The sequence below is a fragment of the Lolium rigidum genome, chromosome 2, assembly GCF_022539505.1.
Source record: "Lolium rigidum isolate FL_2022 chromosome 2, APGP_CSIRO_Lrig_0.1, whole genome shotgun sequence".
Classification (NCBI taxonomy): Eukaryota; Viridiplantae; Streptophyta; class Magnoliopsida; order Poales; family Poaceae; genus Lolium; species Lolium rigidum.
In genome coordinates, this window is record NC_061509.1 from 238,822,262 (window position 1) to 238,829,971 (window position 7,710).

The following is a 7,710-nucleotide window of genomic DNA, read 5'->3' on the forward strand; positions in this document are numbered from 1 at the left end:
GATATAATGCAGCAAACAAAGTAGTAAATAAAATAAAGCAAGACAAAAACAAAGTAAAGAGATTGAGAAGTGGAGACTCCCCTTGCAGCGTGTCTTGATCTCCCCGGCAACGGCGCCGGAAAATATGCTTGATGGCGTGTATTTCACACGTTCGTTGGGCAACCCCAAGAGGAAGGTATGATGCGCACAGCAGCAAGTTTTCCCTCGAGAAAGAAACCAAGGTTTATCGAACCAAGAGGAGCCAAGAAGCACGTTGAAGGTTGATGGCGGCGGGATGTAGTGCGGCGCAACACCAGGGATTCCGGCGCCAACGTGGAACCTGCACAACACAACCAAAGTACTTTGCCGCAACGAAATAGTGAGGTTGTCAATCTCACCGGCTTGTTGTAACAAAGGATTAATCGAATTGTGTGGAAGATGATTGTTTGCAGAGAAAACAGTAAAACAAGTATTGCAGCATATTTGTATTTCAGTATTAAAGAATGGACCGGGGTCCACAGTTCACTAGAGGTGTCTCTCCCATAAGATAAAAGCATGTTGGGTGAACAAATTACAGTCGGGCAATTGACAAATAGAGAGGGCATAACAATGCACATACATGGCATGATAAGTATAGTGAGATTTAATTGGGCATTACGACAAAGTACATAGACCGCCATCCAACCGCATCTATGCCTAAAAAGTCCACCTTCAGGTTATCATCCGAGCCCCTTCCAAGTATTAAGTTGCAAAGCAACGGACAATTGCATTAAGTATGGTGCGTAATGTAATCAACAACTACATCCTCGGACATAGCGCCAATGTTTTATCCCTAGTGGCAACAAGACAAAGCACAACCTTAGAACTTTACGTCACTCGTCCCGGTGTCAATGCGGGCATGAACCCACTATCGAGCATAAATACTCCCTCTTGGAGTTAAAAGCAAAAACTTGGCCAGAGCCTCTACTAGTAACGGAGAGCATGCAAGATCATAAACAACACATATGTAATAACTTGATAATTAACATAACATGGTATTCTCTATCCATCGGATCCCGACAAACACAACATAGAGTATTACGGATAGATGATCTTGATCATGTTAGGAAGCTCACAAGATCCAACAATGAAGCACAATGAGGAGAAGACAACCATCTAGCTACTGCTATGGACCCATAGTCCAGGGGTGAACTACTCACTCATCACTCCGGAGGCGACCATGGCGGTGTAGAGTCCTCCGGGAGATGAATCCCCTCTCCGGCAGGGTGCCGGAGGAGATCTCCGGAATCCCCCGAGATGGGATCGGCGGCGGCGTCTCGATAGGTTTTCCGTATCGTGGTTTTTCGCATCGGGGGTTTCGCGACGGAGGCTTTAAGTAGGCGGAAGGGCGAGTCGGAGGGTCGACGAGGGGCCCACACCACAGGTGGCGCGGCCCCCCTTGGCCGCGCCGCCTTGTGGTTTGGCCACCTCGTGGCCCCACTTCGTATGCTCTTCGGTCTTCCGGAAGGTTCGTGGCAAAATAGGCCCTCGGGTCTTCGTTTCGTCCAATTCCGAGAATATTTCGTTACTAGGATTTCGAAACCAAAAACAGCGAAAACAAAGAATCGGCACTTCGGCATCTTGTTAATAGGTTAGTTCCAGAAAATGCACGAATATGACATAAAGTGTGCATAAAACATGTAGGTATCATCAATAATATGGCATAGAACATAAGAAATTATCGATACGTCGGAGACGTATCAGTGGCCCACCCACAGACCAATGGACAGGTGGAAAGGATCAATGGTCTAATAGGGGATGGCCTCAAGAAACGCCTTATGAGCGCGGCTGGAGCTTGGGTCGAGGAGTTACCATCAGTACTTTGGAGTTTGCGTACTACACATAACAGTATCCCAGCAGGCGTTGAGAAATAATCACAGTCGACGAATACGCAGTCGAAGCTTTAATGTTCGAGATATGGTACTGCGGTTGAAGCAAGAGAGACCCTTGAAACTCGAATCTCCATGGGAAGGACCATACATCATCACTAAAGTGATACCAGGAGGAGCATATCGGCTCAAAAACTCAACTTCGGGAAAAGACGTTGAGAATCCATGGAACGTCGCACAGTTGCGACGGTTCTATACATAGGATACAATTGTTTTTATTTAATCGACAGCCCTTAAGGTCGCTTTTACATTATGAATAAAATTCTAATCAGATTTTCTACCTATTTCCTTGATCCAGGCCTCATCATCCGAACAAATCGTTCGGGGCCCCTGTCGTTGGCTCTTACTCCCATCGGGAGCGTTGGCCAAAAACACGCACGCACAGTGACATTAATTAAATACTCTCAACGAGAGCTAAGGTTAATGACACACAAAACAACCAATCCAAGCCTCGAGAAAATACGCGAGTGTTGCAGTCGATGGTTATACTACCACAAAACGAGGCTCAAACCGGTGCACCGCGTGACGAAGCCAAGCGTTTAATTCCCTCGATTAAATCGACGGGTATCTCTCCTACAAAACTTACATATCGACTTCGCAATAAATTTGCAAACTACAACAAAGTCATCGGGAGAGTAGGTTGAATTGATCACTCAGCCGCCCTCGACAATAAATTATCGATCGAATTAACAAATTCGACAGAACTACATGATGTGCAAAGCACACGTTGAATCCACACAAAACAATCTTATACAGGTACAAGGTTATTACATTCACGACGGGGCTCCCTGGTTCCCTTGGGCCCTCAGATCTTTTTCGATACCTGTCTCCATCCTTGAGATGATGGTATATGCAGGACCTCTAGCAATATCATAATATTGGTCTAAATTTCTCCTGGTATTTGCTATGGCCTTCAAGTCTAAAGATGGATGACATGCCAATACTGAAGCAAAGGCAAGTTCAGCACCAGCCAGAAGCTCTTTCCGCACCAGCAGTCGAATCCTCTCACGAGATTTGAATCGGGTAAACAAAGCAGACAGAGTTTCGGGTGCTTGATCCAAAGGAAACAAAGTCTTCCAAACCATCGTGAGATGAGCATGGAATTTATCAAAATAGTAGTGCACCTTCTCTGCCCGATACTCGAACTTCGCCACAATAACAACCTTCGGACGATGCAACCATAAATCGTGCTTCGGGTGAGCAATGTCAGTCATCGCCTCAACCTTTTCATGGATTTTCTTGTCCTCCTCAGATTTATCTGAAGACACGACTGTAAAGGAACGAATATTAGTTAAGGGGACATCCAAGCTCCGTCAGGAATCAAAAGATGGGTTAACACTTACAGCCCAAACTTTCGGTAGCAATATGAAGACGATCGAGAGCATGTTGTTCAATGGCAGTTGCTATCTCACTCTTCTTCTTCACCAACGCTGCCATCGCATGAAGGGAGGTAACATATTTATTCAAACGAGACACTTGATCACGTAAACGACGAACAAGGCCAGATTCATCGCTAGCCGAAGAATTTGGAAAAAGTTCGGCACGGGGAGAAGATGAAGGAATATGTAGTACAACTTTCAGTTTAGAACAACACTTACATAAATCTCCCATCGGGAGCGCTGGAGTGTATATGTTACATTCAAAAGATTGTTCGAACTGGCTACAGAGCCAAAATAAAACGGGACAAGTCAAATTGCATCAGGTCTTAATTACAATTAATAAAGCAAGCACTCAAGGAAGTGCCGATGATGAGCCAGCGGTAGCTTCGGGTGCAGATTTGGTCTTTGCTTCATCGACCAATTTGAGAAGCTGATTAGCACATGTCACTGCTGATCGCTGAAGGGTTCAAGGTCGACTAGATGATTGTCGTCGTCCACAGGCAATGCCTTAGACAACTTCTCTAAGTCAGACCCCATCCCATGGCCCATCAGCAGCTGGAAAGTAAGAACCGCCCCAAACAAGCGGGAACGGCGTTTCAATACCTCTACAGGCTCAGAAGAGTCGACAAGGAAAGCATCTGCCATCTCGCCAAGAGTCTTGTCCTGCTTCACCTTTGGGAAGATCATCGAGTATAGCCTCGACAATGCTCCTTTAGTCTTCTGCAGAAGTCCAAGAACTTGGACGTTGGATTCAGCGGCGAGAGAAAGAGCGTCAGATGTAGAGTCCTCCCGAAGCATGCGCGCCCGAGTGATGGTTATATCGGCAGCCTCTGAAAGAGGACATATCAGTAACCAGAAAGGAAATGCTAAAAGAGGAGCTATGTGCCAAGAACTTTACCCAATAAATTCGTGATGGATTCACGGAGGATGCCTTCGTTCTTGTCGGTTGCGGCTGCAGCTTCGCGCTTGGCATCTTGTTCATCCTTCATCTATCGCTTCAGCTTCTTCAACTCCTCCTTCAGCAAGACATTTTCGTTTTGGCGTCGGTGGCAAGCCTGTTGGCCTCCAGCACCTGATCAACCGAAGTTTTGACGGTCTTCCGAAGCTGAGCATTTTCAGATTCCAGTTGGGTGAACTGCTCGGCGAAGTCTACCACAACATCGACTGTGGCATAAATCGGCTGCAACAAAGAAAACCAAGAAGATTCAGTTGGATGAAAAAAAAACTTGGTGAAGCAAAAAGGAAATCAAGACAAAAAATACTTACGTGGTCGCGAGCGGCCGACGAGGTGGGAGCGTCACCAGGAGGAATAACCTTCGACATTGGAATCTTCTCTACAGTCGTTCGTGAGGGCGGCGTCGACTTGGCGGGAGAAGGGTTCGGTTTCTTGGCTGATGCCGTTCTCTCAAAGGATAATTTGGCCCTCTTTGCGAGAGGAACATCATCATCATCGGAGCTACTTAAGAAGAGTAGATAATTAGCATGCAAAAAAAAACAGAGAATAAGTCACAAAGGGGTATAGGTGCTCACAGGTCCAGGTCATCTTCGGCAGCGAAAAAACCCGTCGAACCTTTCTTAGCAGGAGAAGGCGGAGCAGTTCCAACGGCATCATTATCTTGTCCGCTAGGACTCGATTCAGCCGTTGTAATGAAATCTTCGTTTATCTTCTTACGTCGCCTGCTCCTGATGAAGGCATCATCCTTGGCAGTTGGACATCGCTGTCCTCAAGGACATGTTGGACGTCCTCAGTCTCCTCGGAGTCATCATCGTCATCCTCTAGTTCCACACCGCTTTTGGGCATAGGAGGATAGCATTGAGCAACGACGGAGGCCTATAGAGAGAAAGAAGTTTGTAAGAGCACAACGAAGTAAGAAACAACGACAGCAGGAAAGAAACAGCAAAGATTACCTCAGTTGGAAGATGGTCTAGATCATAAGGGGGACGAGCCGATGTCAAGACAATATTGTCCTTCATACTGAGGCACGTCAAACGACGGACTTCATCTCGGAGGTCATCAGCCGATAGGTCGGCAGAGCTGACCCTAGACTTGTCATCGTTGCCAGTATAAAGCCACAATTGGTGGGGGCGAGACATTAGCGGCTGCACTCGACGTTGTAAAAACACTGAGACTACCTCAGTGCCGCACATCGTCAAGCCGCCCGTATTCTTCAGGACGACGACCTGGTCGAACAGCCTGTAAGCTATTGCCCTCTCTTCGGGAGTAAGGGCGTTTCGCCAGGACTTCTTCGGCTGAGCTATCAGGACATCTTCAAAAGGAGGGAGATTCGAGCGCCGCCCACGCACTGAGGGGTCTCGCAGATAAAACCATTTCTTGCGCCAGCCTTGGACGGATTCCTTCATCGGGTAGTCGAAATAGTCGACTTCCTTCCTGACAACAAAGCCAACACCACCGACGATGGGGGGACCATTGCTGTCGTTGTGACGCTTAACATAGAAGATCTTCCTCCAAAGACCCTAGTGGGGGTCAATGCCAAGGAAGGCTTCGCAAACAGTGATAAAGATAGAGAGGTGGAGGATGGAATTTGGAGTCAGTTGCCAGAGCTGAATCCCGTAGAAGAACAGAAGGGAACGAAGAAACTCGTGGGCAGGAAGAGAGAGACCACGGAATAAGAAAGCAACGAACATAACGGTAAAGCCCTTCGGAGGCCTTGGGCGAGAAACGGCACCTGGAAGATGGATGTCATCGTCAGATGAGGAGATAAGGCCAAGGGATCGCAGCTTGTTCACGTCGCGGTTGGAAATGGCGGAGGCGCTCCAATCGCGGCTGACTTTGGCCGCATCTGAGGCGCTGGCGTTCTTCTTCTTGCCCATGGCGCGTGAAGCTCTTGAGGGAAGAACAGAGGTGACAGGAAAGGATGGGCGAGAAGATGAACAGTGGGAGGCGTAAGAAGTAAAAGCAAGGAAGTCCTCTATTTATGCCGTAAAAACTGATGCAAGATCGTGGCCATAACTTCACAGGCATCGTGGGAGGTGGATCAGATCTGGCTGTACACGTGGCGTCTAAGGGAAGAACGGAACCGGCGGCCCATTGATTGCGCGTGTAAGACACACGTCCGTTGGGAACCCCAAGAGGAAGGTGTGATGCGCACAACAGCAAGTTTTCCCTCAGTAAGAAACCAAGGTTATTGAACCAGTAGGAGTCAAGGAGCACGTGAAGGTTGTTGGTGGCGGAGTGTAGTGCGGCGCAACACCAGGGATTCCGGCGCCAACGTGGAACCTGCACAACACAATCAAAGTACTTTTCCCCAACGTAACAGTGAGGTTGTCAATCTCACCGGCTTGCTGTAAACAAAGGATTAGATGTATAGTGTGGATGATGATGATGATTGTTTGCGAAGAACAGTAAAGAATAATTGCAGCAGTTTGTATTTCAGATGTAAAGAATAGGACTGGGGTCCACAGTTCACTAGTGGTGTCTCTCCCATAAGATAAACAGATGTTGGGTGAACAAATTACAGTTGGGCAATTGACAAATAAAGAAGGCATAACAATACACATACATATATCATGATGAGTACTATGAGATTTATTCAGGGCATTACGACAAAGTACATAGACCGCTATCCAACATGCATCTATGCCTAAAAAGTCCACCTTCAGGTTATCATCCGAACCCCTTCCAGTATTAAGTTGCAAACAACAGACAATTGCATTAAGTATGGTGCGTAATATAATCAACACAAACATCCTTAGACAAAGCATCGATGTTTTATCCCTAGTGGCAACAACGACATCCACAACCTTAGAACTTTCTCATCACTCGTCCCGCATTTAATGGAGGCATGAACCCACTATCGAGCATAAATACTCCCTCTTGGAGTCACAAGTATCAACTTGGCCAGAGCCTCTACTAGCAACGGAGAGCATGCAAAAACATAAACAACATATATGATAGATTGATAATCAACTTGACATAGTATTCAATATTCATCGGATCCCAACAAACACAACATGTAGCATTACAAATAGATGATCTTGATCATGATAGGCAGCTCACAAGATCTAACATGATAGCACAATGAGGAGAAGACAACCATCTAGCTATCGCTATGGACCCATAGTCCAGGGGTGGACTACTCACACATCGATCTGGAGGCGATCATGGCGATGAAGAGACCTCCGGGAGATGATTCCCTCTCTGGCAGGGTGCCGGAGGCGATCTCCTGAATCCCCCGAGATGGGATTGGCGGCGGCGGTGTCTCGGTAAGGTTTTCCGTATCGTGGCTCTCGGTACTGGGGTATTCGCGACGAAGGCTTTAAGTAGGCGGAAGGGCAGGTCAGAGGGCGTCACGAGGGGCCCACACACCAGGGCCGCGCGACCAGGGCCTAGGCCGCGCCGCCCTAGTGTGGCGTCGCCTCGTGGCCCCACTTCGTATCTCCTCCGGTCTTCTGGAAGCTTCGTG